The sequence below is a fragment of the Triticum urartu genome, unplaced genomic scaffold (assembly GCF_056163025.1).
Source record: "Triticum urartu cultivar PI428250 unplaced genomic scaffold, HENAU_Tu73 scaffold2, whole genome shotgun sequence".
Lineage (NCBI taxonomy): Eukaryota > Viridiplantae > Streptophyta > Magnoliopsida > Poales > Poaceae > Triticum > Triticum urartu.
The window spans coordinates 1,781,988-1,798,203 of record NW_028260368.1 but is presented as its reverse complement, the minus strand read 5'-3'; the positions used below and the strand labels follow the sequence as shown (position 1 = coordinate 1,798,203).

The 16,216-nt window shown below is 37.2% G+C and overlaps 1 non-coding gene across 1 annotated transcript; it reads left to right on the top strand.

Moving 5' to 3' along the window:
* The first annotated feature begins 3,054 nt into the window (after positions 1–3,054).
* On the top strand, positions 3,055–3,142 carry TRNAS-GCU (transfer RNA serine (anticodon GCU)). The gene has a single exon. It is a non-coding gene; the product is annotated as a tRNA-Ser (tRNA).
* Positions 3,143–16,216: the final 13,074 nt, after the last annotated feature.

Sequence of the window (16,216 nt, the reverse complement as noted above, 5' to 3'; positions counted from 1 at the left end):
GGGTCCTTGAGCGGATCCCACATTAGCTCCAAGACGCTGGTCTCTAACTAGAAAAGTAAATGCTTGAGCTTGAGAAGCTTCTGGCCCGGTGGGTCCATAAAACTCACTCGGATAAGCTGTATTATTGAACCATACAAAACAACAAGCGATAAAACCAAAGACAGATAAAGCAGCTAAACTATAAGACAAGTAAGCTTCTCCAGACCATACAAATGCACAGGCGAGCCCATGCGAAGGGTTTGGTTAAAATATGCCAAATTCCGCCAAATACACAAATAAAACCCAACCATACATGCCCACCAATTATATCTTCTAAATCATCTACACTAACAATCCACCCTTCTCCACCAAAAGGAGATTTTAGTAAATAACCAAATATAACACTGGGACTAAGGGTCAAATTGGTAATTTTTCTTACATCTCCCCCCCCAGGGGCCCAGGTATCATATACACCGCCAAAATAAAGAGCCTTGAGTACTAGAAGAAAAGCACCTAGACCTAACAAAATTAAGTGAATACCCAAAATTGTAGTCATTTTATTTCTATCTTTCCAGACATAACCAAAGAATGGAAAAGATTCCTCAAGAGTCTCGGGTCCCAGAAGCGCGTGATAAATGCCACCGAAGCCTAAGACTGCGGAGGAAATTAGGTGAAGTACGCCAGATACAAAGTACGGAAAAGTATCTAGAACTTCCCCCCCTGGCCCTACTCCCCAACCTAGAGTAGCTAAGTGTGGAAGTAAAATCAACCCTTGTTCATACATGGGCTTTTCTGGTACGAAATGGGCCACTTCAAATAGGTTCATTGCTCCGGCCCAGAATACGATTAATCCGGCATGAGCTACATGAGCTCCAAGCAGTTTACCGGACAAATTGATAAGTCTGGCATTCCCAGCCCACCAAGCAAAGCCGGTGGTTTCTTGGTCACGACCAGCTAAAACGAAAGTTCCATTAAAGAGCGTTTCCACGTGGTAGAACCTCCTCAGGGAATATAAGATTTTCATGAGGCTGATCCTGAGCTGCCATCCACGCACGAATACCCTCGTTTAAAAGAATATTTTTGGTGTAGAAAGTCTCAAATTCAGGATCTTCCGCTGCACCGGATTTCCTGGGAAACAAAGTCATAGGCACGTAAGTTCAGAGCCAAGCCAACTACGCCAATAGCACTCATCCATAAACCGGTGACGGGTACAAATAGCATAAAGAAATGTAACCAACGTTTATTGGAAAAAGCAACACCAAAGATTTGGGACCAAAAGCGGTTAGCAGTGACCATTGAATAAGTTTCTTCAGCTTGAGTTGGGTTAAAAGCACGGAAGGTATTTGCACCATCACCGTCCTCAAATAGAGTGTTTTCTACGGTCGCTCCATGAATAGCGCATAGCAGAGCCGCACCTAATACTCCGGCAACTCCCATTATGAAATGGGTTCAACGTCCAATTATGAAATCCTTGGAAGAAAAGGATGAATCGAAATATCGCTGCTACGCCAAAACTCGGCGCAAAGAACCAACCAGATTGCCCCAGTGGATAAATAAGGAATACAGAAACAAAAACAGCAATTGGACCAGAGAATGAGATTGCATTATAAGGCCGCAATTGAACAGACCGAGCAAGTTCAAATTGGCGTAACATGAAACCTATTAGTGCAAAAGCCCCGTGGAGAGCTACAAAAGTCCATAGACCGCCTAATTGACACCAACGAGTAAAATCTCCTTGTGCTTCGGGCCCCCATAGTAGCAACAAAGAGTGTGCTAAACTATTGGCAGGGGTAGAAACTGCTGCGGTTAAGAAATTACAACCTTCCAAATAGGAACTAGCCAATCCATGGGTATACCAAGAAGTTACAAAAGTTGTCCCTGTAAACCAACCCCCTAAAGCGAAATAAGCACAAGGAAAGAGCAATAGGCCAGACCATCCTACAAAAACGAAACGGTCCCTTCGTAACCAGTCATCCATAGTATCAAATAGATCATTTTCTTCTTTAGGAATTCTACCAAGGGCTATAGTCATAGTGATCCTCCTATTCAATTACTTCAACCATTTCCGAGCACCTCATATCACTTTCCAAGGCATATGATAGTTTTATTATCTGTGGACGATTTCTTTCTCGTTCAATGCCCTTTTTCAATGGTCTCGAAGAGAGAAATTTCCCATTTTTATCTATGGAGTCACAGTCACAACCGAGGTCGTGGTAAATCCATGAATTTGATTCGATTTGTTTTTCTTATACTATTTATTTGTTTTTCTTATACTATAGAAATAGAAATAAATTGTTTTTCTTATACTATAGAAAGAAATAAACCTTTGAATTCAGCATTATTCCAAGACTCCTATTTCAAAGTCTATCTTTTAAGGGAAAAATGCAAATAAAAGTAACCCTTCTTTTCCCATTCCCTCTCTATTGCATGGGTGGAAGAACTAAAATAATAGAGGATTCTGAAAAAAAAAAATGGACCTTCGAAATCCAATTTTATGTGTAGCGCAAAGGAGTTGCGATTTCTTCTTATTCCTATAGAACATCTAGTAACAAGAATATGAAATCGTAAATAGCGAAAAATTCTTGTCTTGCGCGGTCTAAGTCTAAGGAAATAAAAAAAATTCGCTTATACAATTTCATCTACATCGAATTTATATATCAGAATAGCGGATAGAGGCATCATTAAAGGAGTCAGGTCTACTTACTTTATGCTTCTTTCCAATTTTATGGTGGATTTGATAAGAACCCTTTTTGCTTTCTTGATAAATAATCGACAAAAAAAGCGTTTTTTTTATATAACCTGCTTGTTTTATTATAATTATAACAAGTCCTATATGGAAATGCCCGCTAAAGAGAAAATCTATTTGATTGTCTCTCGGCCAATATCGATTTTTAGAAAGAAAAAACAAGAATTTTCTTCTTTTTTTATTAACATTAAGAAAAAAGAATATAATTAAAATGGAATTGGCAATATAATTTTTATAGACTTTTGAAAGAAAAAAAAGGGGTTTTTTGCAACCGTTATTTCTTATTTCTTGCCTATATCATATCACGGAAACCTTTCGCTTTGGAACGTGGAGAGATGGCTGAGTGGACTAAAGCGGCGGATTGCTAATCCGTTGTACAATTTTTTTGTACCGAGGGTTCGAATCCCTCTCTTTCCGCTCCCTTGGATCATTTGGGACTTTCGAATTGGAAAGAATTCTGACCCCCGGATTTTCTCATAGATAAATGTACGAAACAAATCCAATAAGAAAAAAAAAAACTGAATTTTTACTCCTCGCGTCCAGGATTCCGTCCTGGGTCATTAGATAAGAATCCAAAGATAAAGAGTGAAACAAAGAATATCACTACTGTATAAACAAAAAGTTTGAGAGTAAGCATTACATAATCTCCAAGATTTTTTTTTAAGGAATAGATTACCAGTTTTTCCTTACCACACGGATCCACTAGGATGGTTTTTTTTTATACCTAAAAATGCAAAAAAGAATTCTTGAAAAAAATTGCAAGAATTCTTTTATAATAAGCACTCTTATCAATAGCAAAAATAGGGTTAGGTGGTTAGGTATTGTGTAGGTACCTTTAGGTACCTGCTCAACCTAGGTGCAGGGGAGTAGAAAGGCTGATCCAAATTTATTGCTGTAGCTACCCATTCAATGTAGAAGAATTTAAATTTTAGAATCGAAGGTTCATAATATAAAAATATAAAACTTCTCGGCTTTTACCCATTTTAAAATTTTTTTGGAATGAACACATCATTCAATTTGGCATACAGAGTACTAAAGATTTCATCGAAAACTTACAGCAGCTTGCCAAACAAAGGCTAATAGAAAAAAGAATAGAGGTATAACAGGCATAATATCCACGATTGGATTGAAAATAGCATAAGCTTCGGGTAATTTGGCAAAGAAAAAACTAGTAGGATAAAGAACAGAATTAAAACAGATACAGGTTAAACTAAGTATATTAGGCATAACAAGCATTTCATTCTTGTAGAGTAAATAATTGGATTTTTCTTGAGTTATTTTTTTAAGGGAAAGAAGGAAAAGGCAGATTCAAAATCTTTTTTCTTCGGACTTTCCCAAACACAAAATACCTCCTTGTATTCGCACTCTCAAATGAGAGTGGAATAAATTCGACTTTCATATAATATCTTAATAGAATTCCATGTAATGATCAATGCATTTTTTTGATTCTATATTATCCGCATGTGTAGAATACTAGCAAGAGAATATCCCTCCTTTTTTATGTAATTGAAATGGTATTGACGAATAACAAATAAACATACTAGTGTTTATTAGTGTCGCATAAAACCCGAAATGGGGCGTGGCCAAGTGGTAAGGCAGCGGGTTTTGGTCCCGTTACTCGGAGGTTCGAATCCTTCCGTCCCAGATTGTTTCTGATGAAACAAACGGTGAAATCATATAGTATTCCGTACGAGACAAAAGTTTATTAAAGAGAATAATGATATCTTATTCTTTCTCAGAAAACATAATAAAGTCTTAAGTCCAGTCAAATTGACTATCTTTATTTTCATGAAAAAATGGGATCTATCAAGCACATTCAGGATATGCCTCTACTATAAAATCACTTAGTCATATTTTTTTCTTCCTTTTGGTATTCGAGTTGAAGAAGTACGAGAATTCTATAACTACCAAAAACTTTCAATCTTTTCATTGGAATAGTTTATTTAGTTATTATAGTTAATTGTTTTTGGTACTGAAAAAATATATTACTACTAGAATTCTAATTCTAGTAATTAAATTAATTAAACTTTTTTGGAGGTTGATAGTTTATTTATTGAGGAAGAGTCAATCCTTCTTTTCTCACTTCAAGATTGATCATCTCGAGCCATCCGTTGAGGGTGGAAATTTAAGAATAAATAAGTTTTAAGCAAACTTGTTTAGTCGTCTTTTTCAAACTATGTTTCATTCATATGATAGAATTTTAATATGGGTTTAAATAAATTGGATCTTGGCGGAGGCTTCCCGGATAAATACTTACTTTCTTTTATCCATATTGCTCCGATAGCAAGTTTTAATTAGTATAAAAAAACTAAACCAATGACTATTCATGATTCCATCCATATTGGATCAATTCTCTATACCACTTTGCAATGAAAAGAGGAATGTTTGTTATGGTAAAACTTCGTTTAAAACGATGTGGTAGAAAGCAACGTGCGACTTGAAGGACATGATCGATTGTGGATTTTGCTATCCATCATTTTCCATAGTAATGAAAATGCTCTTGGCTCGACATAGCCTGTTCTATTCGTTCCGAACCAAATTTGCGCTGGGTTTAAGTAACATAGTACACGATGGAGCTCGAGAGGACAGAATTTTTTTTATCAAGGGAAAGAATCTAGGGTTAGTGAAAACTAATAAATTAGGCCAACTTTGTCAGTCTATCCTTAATATAGAAATAAATCGAAAGGTTAAAATAAGAAGAAAGTCCAATAAAAGTATATCAGAATCAATCCCTCTTATTAGATTTCTATAGAAGAGATAAATGCTTTATCGAAGGAAATAAGAAAAAAGGGTATGTTGCTACTCTTTTGAAAGAAAAAAATAGGAATTCCCGAAGTAATGTCTAAACCCAAGGATTTCACAAATCAAAGATAAAGGATTCCAGAACAAGTAAACACAATTTTCAATTGTCTCAACAACAGAGTTGGATTAGAATAAGGAATAAAAGTCAATTCGTTCGAAATGAGACAAAGAAAAGAGTTTAAAGACGACTCAAAAATTTTGGAAGGATTTTGCCTTCGAAGTTTGTCAGGCAAAATTAGCCCACTTGAGTCATGAGTATAAATGAAATTTGTTTTTTCTGTAAGGAAATTAATGCACGTCATAGTCTAATTTCTATTATTATCGACAGAAATTCGAATCATTTTCTCGAGCCGTATGAGGAGAAAACCTCATATACGTTTCTAGGGGGGGGCGTTGTTTATCTACATCTATCCCAATAAGCTGTCTATCGAATCGTTGCAATTGATGTTCGATCTCGAAGAGAAGGAAGAGATCTTCAAAAAGTAGGTTTTTATGATCCGATAAAGAATCAAACTTGTTTAAATGTTCCAGCTATTCTCTATTTCCTTGAAAAGGGTGCTCAACCAACAAGAACTGTTTATGATATTTTAAGGAAGGCAGAATTCTTTAAAGAAAAAGAAAGAACTTTGAGTTAATTGAAGAACTAAATGAATCAAAAAATAGGATAGGAGAAGATTATTAGTATTCCTAGTTGTCTAATTATTTAGACACAATTTACCTCTTTTTTAATCCTATTTGGATTTATATTATATCGTGCCAATCCAACATAAGCCCCTATTTTATTTACTTTTTCTATCTAATTTGTTTTCTTACCATTGTATTTCCATTGACAAAGGTCTATTGAACAAATAGAATTTGTAGATAGATGGGTCTCTTTATCCTCACTCCATATTCAATTTTTCCGCCTACACTTCGCTCAAATGATAAGGGTGTTCCTCTTGCATGTATTCTCATACAATATAATATATATTTTTTATAATATATATTTTTTGTTAATAAAAATCGCTAAAAATAAGGAGAATTTGGCCATCGTGATTAGGGTCGCTCTTTTTTTAACTTTACTTTAGTGGAATTTCACCGGACCTGTTCGTTTTGGCATTTGAGTGTTTTTCATGGTCGATAAAAAAAATCTTTTGATGTCTTGCTAGTTCAATGTTTTGACAGAAGCGCGCGGTGTAATTCCATTGATTTTTGGATTTCGATCGTATCTAAGATCCTTTTTTTATCTGGGTTGCTAACTCAATGGTAGAGTACTCGGCTTTTAAGTGCGACTATGATCTTTTACACATTTGGATGAAACAACAAATTCGTCCAGACTCTTGGTAGAGTCTAGAAGACCACGACTGATCCTCAAAGGTAATGAATGGAAAAAATAGCATGTCGTAATAAAATCAATCTTTTTTGAATGGAATCCAAAATTACGATTTTCTGGGTCTAATGAATAAATGGATAGAGCCTGGCTCCAATTCTGGTAAAATAAAAAGCAACGAGCTGAACTTCCTAATTGGAATGATTCCCCGCTCTAATTAGACGTTAAAAATAGATTAGTGCCGGATGCGGGGAAAGGTTGGGTTTTCCTATGAGTGGACCCTTTATTTTTTCTTTTTTTTTTTAGAAATCCTAATTATTCTTGATTATGGATTGAATAAGGGATGTTATGGATTGAATGTGTAAAAGAAGCAGTATATTGATAAAGAGGCTGTATTCCAAAGTCAAAAGAGCGATTGGCCTGCAAAAATAAAAAACTTGTTCTGTTCTTTTTTTTTAATTAGAACAAACATAAACTAATTGGGTAGAAAAGGAGCAGAAAAAGATCTGTGGATTAGACTCCCTTTCTTTCCAGGGTTTGTATTAAAAATGCAACACCCTGTTCTGACCATATTGCACTATGTATCATCATTCGATAAACCGAGAAATGCTTCTTCTCTCTGATTCAAGTAGAAATACAAATGGAAAAATTCGAAGGGTATTCAGAAAAACATAAATCTCGTCAACAATACTTTGTCTACCCACTTCTCTTTCAGGAATATATTTATGCATTTGCCCACCATTATGGATTAAATGGTTCTGAACCTGTGGAAATAGTTGTTAGTTGTAATAACAAGAAATTTAGTTCACTACTTGTGAAACGTTTAATTATTCGAATGTATCAGCAGAATTTTTTGGATAACTCGGTTAATCATCCTAACCAAGATCGATTATTGGATTACAAAAATTATTTTTATTCTGAGTTTTATTCTCAGATTCTATCTGAAGGGTTTGCGATCGTTGTGGAAATCCCATTCTCGCTACGGGAATTTTTTTGTCTGAAAGAAAAAGAAATACCAAAGTTTCAGAATTTACGCTCTATTCATTCAATATTTCCCTTTTTAGAAGACAAATTTTTGCATTTGGATTATCTATCACATATAGAAATACCCTATCCTATCCATTTGGAAATCCTGGTTCAACTCCTTCAATACCGTATCCAAGATGTTCCATCTTTGCATTTATTGCGATTCTTTCTCAACTATTATTCGAATTGGAATAGTTTTATTACTTCAATGAAATCCATTTTTTTTTTTCAAAAAGAAAATAAAAGACTATTTCAATTCCTATATAACTCTTATGTATCAGAATATGAATTTTTTTTGTTGTTTCTTCGTAAACAATCTTCTTGCTTACCATTAGCATCTTCTGGAACTTTTCTGGAACGAATCCACTTTTCTAGGAAGATGGAACATTTTGGGATAATGTACCCTGGTTTTTCTCGGAAAACCCTATGGTTCTTTATGGATCCTCTTATGCATTATGTTCGATATCAAGGAAAGGCAATTCTTGCATCAAAAGGCACTTTTTTTTTGAAGAAGAAATGGAAATGCTACCTTATCAATTTCTGGCAATATTATTTCTGTTTTTGGACTCAGCCGCGAAGAATCCATATAAACCAATTAGCAAACTCTTGCTTCGATTTTATGGGGTACCTTTCAAGTGTACAAAAAAGTTCTTTGTTAGTAAGGAATCAAATGCTGGAGAATTCATTTCTAATAGATACTCGAATGAAAAAATTCGATACCATAGTCCCCGCTACTCTCCTCATAGGATACTTATCAAAAGCTCAATTTTGTACTGGATCGGGGCATCCTATTAGTAAACCCATTTGGACAGATTTATCAGATTGGGATATTCTTGATCGATTTGGTCGGATATGTAGAAATCTTTTTCATTATCATAGTGGATCTTCGAAAAAACGGACTTTGTATCGACTAAAGTATATACTTCGACTTTCATGTGCTAGAACTTTAGCTCGTAAACATAAAAGCACGGTACGAACTTTTATGCAACGATTGGGTTCGGCATTTTTAGAAGAATTTTTTATGGAAGAAGAGCAAGTTTTTTCTTTGATGTTCACCAAAACAACTCTTTTTTCTTTCTGTGGATCACACACTGAGCGTATTTGGTATTTGGATATTATACGTATCAATGACCTGGTCAACCCTCTTAATTAATCATTAGACGAAATTAAGAAACAGGAAAGGGTTGATAAATGATCAAGAAAAAACTTTTCTATTTTTCATTCTGAAATGTTCTTTTTATTATAATAAAGAGTAGGTGAATCAACTTACTAATTAAAAAAATTAGTAGAACTTCCTCTTTGGAATAGAAATTGGCTATTTCTACATAGGGAAAGTCGTGTGCAATGAAAAATGCAAGCACGATTTGGGGAGGGATTTTTCTCTATTGTAACAAGGAAGAATTATCTACTCCATCCGACTAGTTCCGGGTTCGAGTCCCGGGCAACCCATATAGAAAAGACCCATCAAAGTTTTTCACTTTGACTCACTTCATTTACAAATACAAAATTATTGGTTTGGTTAATTTAGTTATATGGATAGCTAATCTTTGGGCTGACTTGGTTGACATTGGTATATAGTCTATGTTATACTGTTAAATAACAAGCCTTCTATTATCTATATTCTAGTTAATACGTGTGCTTGGGAGTCCTTGCAATTTGAATAAACCAAGATCTTACCATGACTGCAATTTTAGAGAGACGCGAAAGTACAAGCCTGTGGGGTCGCTTCTGCAACTGGATAACTAGCACTGAAAATCGTCTTTACATCGGATGGTTCGGTGTTTTGATGATCCCTACCTTATTGACCGCAACTTCTGTATTTATTATCGCCTTCATCGCTGCCCCTCCAGTAGATATTGATGGTATTCGTGAGCCTGTTTCTGGTTCTTTACTTTATGGAAACAATATTATCTCTGGTGCTATTATCCCTACTTCTGCGGCGATCGGATTGCACTTTTACCCAATTTGGGAAGCTGCATCTGTTGATGAGTGGTTATACAATGGTGGTCCTTATGAGCTAATTGTTCTACACTTCTTACTTGGTGTAGCTTGTTATATGGGTCGTGAGTGGGAACTTAGTTTCCGTCTGGGTATGCGTCCTTGGATTGCTGTTGCATATTCAGCTCCTGTTGCAGCTGCTACTGCTGTTTTCTTGATTTACCCTATTGGTCAAGGAAGCTTTTCTGATGGTATGCCTTTAGGAATCTCTGGTACTTTCAACTTTATGATTGTATTCCAGGCAGAGCACAACATCCTTATGCATCCATTCCACATGTTAGGTGTAGCTGGTGTATTCGGCGGTTCCCTATTCAGTGCTATGCATGGTTCCTTGGTAACCTCTAGTTTGATCAGGGAAACTACTGAAAATGAATCCGCTAATGAGGGTTACAAATTTGGTCAAGAGGAAGAAACTTATAATATTGTGGCTGCTCATGGTTATTTTGGCCGATTAATCTTCCAATATGCTAGTTTCAACAACTCTCGTTCTTTACACTTCTTCTTGGCTGCTTGGCCTGTAGTAGGAATCTGGTTCACTGCTTTAGGTATTAGTACTATGGCTTTCAACCTAAATGGTTTCAATTTCAACCAATCTGTAGTTGATAGTCAAGGTCGCGTTATTAATACTTGGGCTGATATCATCAACCGTGCTAACCTTGGTATGGAAGTAATGCACGAACGTAATGCTCACAACTTCCCTCTAGACTTAGCTGCTGTTGAAGTTCCATCTATTAATGGATAAGGTTTTTCTGCTAACATATAAGAATTTTTGAAGACAGAAATACCCAATATCTTGTTCTAGCAAGATATTGGGTATTTCTGTCTTTATTTTGAATCTTTTTTTCTTCTTAATCTTTCTATTCAGAATTCAGTTAACGACGAGATTTAGTATCCTTTCTTGCATTTTCATAACTCGTGAAATGCCGAGTAGGCACGAATTCCCCCAATTTGCGACCTACCATAGGATTTGTTATGTAAATAGGTATATGTTCCTTTCCATTATGAATCGCGATTGTATGGCCAACCATTGTGGGTAGAATGCTAGATGCCCGGGACCACGTTACTATTGTTTCTTTCTCCTCCTTCATATTGACCTTTTCTATCTTTGCCAATAAATGATGAGCTACAAAAGGATTCGTTTTTTTTCGTGTCACAGCTGATTACTCCTTTTTTCCTTTTTAAAGAGTGGCATTCTATGTCCAATATCTCGATCGAAGTACGGAGGTCAGAATAAATAGAATAATGATCAATGGAAAAAAGAAAAAAATCCTTTAGCTGGATAAGGGGCGGATGTAGCCAAGTGGATCAAGGCAGTGGATTGTGAATCCACCATGCGCGGGTTCAATTCCCGTCGTTCGCCCATCGCATTATTGCAAATTCCAAAAATGCAATTTTCCATATTCCTAGTTACGTATTTACTTACGGCGACGAAGAATAAAACTATCGCTATATTTTTTCCTTTTCCTAGTTCTTCTTCCAAGCGCAGGATAACCCCAAGGGGTTGTGGGTTTTTTTTCTACCAATGGGAGCTTTCCCTTCACCGCCCCCATGGGGGTGGTCCACAGGGTTCATAACTACCCCTCTTACTACGGGGCGTTTACCTAGCCAACACTTAGATCCGGCTCTACCCAAACTTTTTTGGTTCACCCCAACATTACCCACTTGTCCGACTGTTGCTAAGCAGTTTTGGGATACTAAACGGACCTCCCCAGATGGTAATCTTAAAGTGGCCGATTTACCCTCTTTTGCAATGAGTTTCGCTACAGCACCTGCTGCTCTAGCTAATTGCCCACCCCTTCCACGTGTGATTTCTATGTTATGCATGGCCGTGCCTAAGGGCATATCGGTTGAAGTAGATTCTTCTTTTCTCTCAAAAAACCCCTTCCCAAACTGTACAAGCTTCTTCCAAAGCATACGGCTTTCTAGATGTATATGACGATCTCTAGACAGATGGATCTTATATGAATCATATGATGAAGTACCACATGAGTGGATATATAGGAAAGGAATCCAAATCTGCCGAATCGCTCATGTTATGATCTTCTACATCCTAGGTCTCTGCGTTCCGTCATCTGGCTTATGTTCTTCATGTAGCATTCAGATCGAATGACTCTATGAAATTACGTCGATACTTCCACATATTATGGGTAACGTAGGAGACATCCCTATTTTCCCCCGGGGGTCTTAATTACCACTGCTTAGCTTTCAATTTGCCTCTGACCATCAAATTAAATGTGAATAACCCGTCCTCCTCTCTTTGAAACAAGGGGCGCTTCCGGTTCTGTGCGTGCTTCAAACAATTTTGTCTTCTCCATATTACCATATCTCTAGAGCCAATAATTTTCTATGAGGAACTACTGAACTCAATCACTTGCTGCCGTTACTCAACAGTTTTCTGTTGAGGTCTATCCCGTAGAGGTAGTCAAATTGGATCAGTGATCGATTTCTAGGTTTCGTCGTAAACCTAATTGGTTACTTCCAATTACGTAAATCAATAGTTCAAACCGCACTCAAAGGTAGGGCATTTCCCATTGATATAGGAACTTTTGTACCAGAAACAATAGTATCTCCAATTATAGCCCCTCTGGGATGTAAAATATATCTCTTCTCACCATCCCCATAGTGTATGAGACAAATGTATGCATTTCGATTAGGGTCGTATTCTATGGTTACGATTCTACCAGATATGTCTTTTTGATTCCGTCGAAAATCTATTTTACGGTATAGGCGCTTATGACCTCCCCCTCTATGCCTTGCGGTAATGATTCCTCTGGAATTACGACCTTTACCACAACGGTGCCGTCCATGGATCAAATTATTTCGTGGATTGGATTTCACTTGCCTGTCTACGGTTCCCTTGCGTGTGCTCGGGATAGGTGTTTTGTATAAATGTTTCGCCGTATTATTAAGTATTCTCCTTTAGTTTTTTTCTCTATCTAGAAGTGGAATAGAATAACCCGGTTGAAGGGTAATGATCATACGTCTGTAATGCATTGTATGGCCCAGAATAGGTCCTATTCTTCTACCTTTTCCAGGTAGTCGATGGCTATTCACAGCTACCACCTTAACACCAAAGAAGAGTTCGACCCAATGCTTTATTTCTGTCTTAGTGAATCCCGATTCGACATTAAAAGTATATTGATTCTTTCCCAATAAACGAAGACTTTTTTCTGTAAATACTGCGTATTTGATTCCATCCATAAATCGACTTTCCCTCCTATGCTCTGAGTTCCAGTATCGATAAGAATTCGAGTTCTTATTGTTCTTATGTTATGGTATGAATATACCATACCAATTCGTTATGTATGGATGATGGATGAGATTCCATGGATAGAGAGCCAGTTCCAATAGACTTATGGAATGTTCCCGTTCGTGTGCATCCAGCAGGAATTGAACCCGCAAATTTACCAATTATGAGTTGGGCGCTTTAACCATTCAGCCATGGATGCTTAACAGGGATCATCGTACATCGTAAATAACCAATTTTCATATAGAAAGACATATCATAGAAAAATGAAATCGAAAATATTCCGAGATGGCAAATATTCGGAGATGACTATGAAAACACCTCTCTGGATCCTCGAATTGAAAGAGAGATTGAGAGGGATCAAGAATCCTAATTCTCGCTATTTGGAATGGATCCAATTCTATTGAGTCTGACTCATAGTGATCATTTCTCTTTAGCAAAGAATGACCTTGGTTATCAAAGGATTGAACAACCGGGATCCATTTACTTATGATACCTAGTTGGCATTGATAACAAGGATCTAATGAATTATGAGTTTAATAGATCCTCTTTAGCAGAAAGACGTATATTCCTTGCTCATTATCAGACAATCACTTATTCCCAAACCTCGTGTGGGACTAATCGTTTTCATTTACCATCTCATGGAAAACCCTTTTCGTTCCGCTTAGCCCTATCGGGTATTTTAGTGATAGGTTCTGTAGGAACTGGACGATCCTATTTGGTCAAATACCTAACGAAAAATTACGATTTTCCTTTCATTAAGGTACGAGGGCTTCTTATTCCACAAGAACGAAAGCACCTTTTCATTCTTTCATATACTAGGGGTTTTTACTTGGAAAAGACAATGTTCCATACTAAAGGATTCGGGTCCATAACCACGAGTTCCAGTGCACTAGATCTTGTAGCACTTAGCAACGAAGCCCTATCCATTAGTATTCCACATAAGAAATCCATTCTAGAAAAAAATACAATTAGATTAGCTCTTCATAGACAAACTTGGGGTTTGCGAGCCAAGGTAAGATCGGCTCGGGATCATGGGACCCTTTTCTATCAGATAGGAGGGGCTCTTGTACAAAATAGACTTACTAAGTAATAACCCCATAGAATCTATCTATATAAAGATAAAGAGGCAATCGTGTCAGGAAGCGGGTTTTTCTTTGGCCAAAAGGTACTTCGAACTTGGAACGAGCATGAAGAGATTAACGAGACTTCTTTCTCTTTTGAGTTTTTCTGGCGGACCTGCCGCGCAAGATCTTTGGTCTTCCCCTGGAACCGATGAAAAAAAGTGGATCGCTTCTTATGTACTCGCTCAGAATGATTCTTCTCTATCTATAGTTCATGGCCTATTAGAAGTAGAAGGTGCTCTGGTGCAATCCTTACCGACAGAAAAAGATTGCAGTCAGGTTGATAATAGTCGAGTGACATTACTTCGTCGGTCCGAACTAAGGAATCTGTTAGAAATGTTTTGAAATGGATATTGTTCTCTCTTTGATCAGGGATTGCTATATGAAAAGAAGTGGAGTTTGAAAAAGGGAACGGAATGCTCAAACCGGAACTGCTAGAGGAACGAATTTTCAATAGCATAACTTGGGCTCCTAGAATATGGCGCCCTTGGGACAATCTATTTGATTGCAGGGTTTTGTTCCGAAGCAAAGATATCCGCGGAGGCCGGTTCGTTCGTCCTATTCTGATATTCAGGACCAAGAGGTACTGGATTCTCTTTCGGATAGGCCCTGAAAGGAGAAGAAAGGCTGAAATGCCAACGGACCTCTGTCTATTCTCTAATTCACCCGATCCGATAGTACCCGTTTTTGGAACGTCCAGTGCCAAAGTCACTGAATGGGTAAGTCACCAATCCAATCCCTTTGACAAATCGGATGTCATATTAGATATCATATTCTATATATATAGAAATATCATAGATAGAATAGACATATAGAATTTTTGGTCGGCAAATTCGAAGGAATCATTGAGTGAAAAAGGAGCAAAGAATGACAAAAGACGAGACTCTACTAGTCTTCACTCTTGTGGTTTCCTCTTCCTCGGTTTCTGTTTTCTTATTCGGGATCTTGCTTTTCATGGTTCTCATCTCTGCAACTCGCGATTTTCGCGAGAGAACCAAATCCAAGTTGGTGAAGATCATGATTTGGGCTGGCACGGGGATCGTTTGATCGATTTCCTTGATTTGATCGCTACTTAATGGGCGTGCGCTCAAAGGATACAAACAGGGATTCGCAAACAAAAAGGGGAATTCGTAGTCACTTTTTCCTGTCGCGTAAAAAAAAAGTCTTTACGCGAGAGCAATAGAGGTTGGGATACATCTATCTCTTCTGAGCAACCTCTTTTGGATTCTTAAGACCACCCTTGCAGTAGGATACCATCTGCTTTGGGTTCTTTATTATCTCCTTCGAGGGATTTTTAGGATCGTTCAGGCTATATATATTTAGTCTATTTTGGCTTTTACTGTCTACTTTTCTCAGGGAGATGGTTAAGGACCTCAGAAGATAGAGGAGAGCGCCAGGCCCAGATTTCCGGAATACTTCTACGGGGAATGCTCATTGAATGAGCATTCTCCATATTATGCCTTGAAGAGGACTCGAACCTCCACGCTCTTCAGCACGAGATTTTGAGTCTCGCGTGTCTACCATTTCACCATCAAGGCATCTTGAAAGTGAATCGTATTCCATGAATATGATATCTATCTAATGTGATATATGGAATATATGACAAAGGTGGAGTCTTGGAGTATTTCGATCGATCGGTCATATAGGCCTGAGTCAGACATCAAATAGCTTCGATTTGCATTATCCGTAGGACACCTTATATGTATCAAAATCGATATCAAAATCAAAAAGATGAAAGATGTACAATCCAATTTCTCGATTCAATAGAAGCCCAAAGAGGTGCATATGGTACCCAAATAAGAATAGGATAGATATGTCAAAAGCAGGTCTGATTACACCTATTCCTAATCCTAAATAGAATGTAAGGACGTAGGGATTTCTATGTAAACAGAGTATCCTATTTCCATAGGCTCGAATGACCCCTTCTCATAATAAGAATGTGCACGGTCTGGTTCGGTATGGAATGAACTTATAATCTGATGATC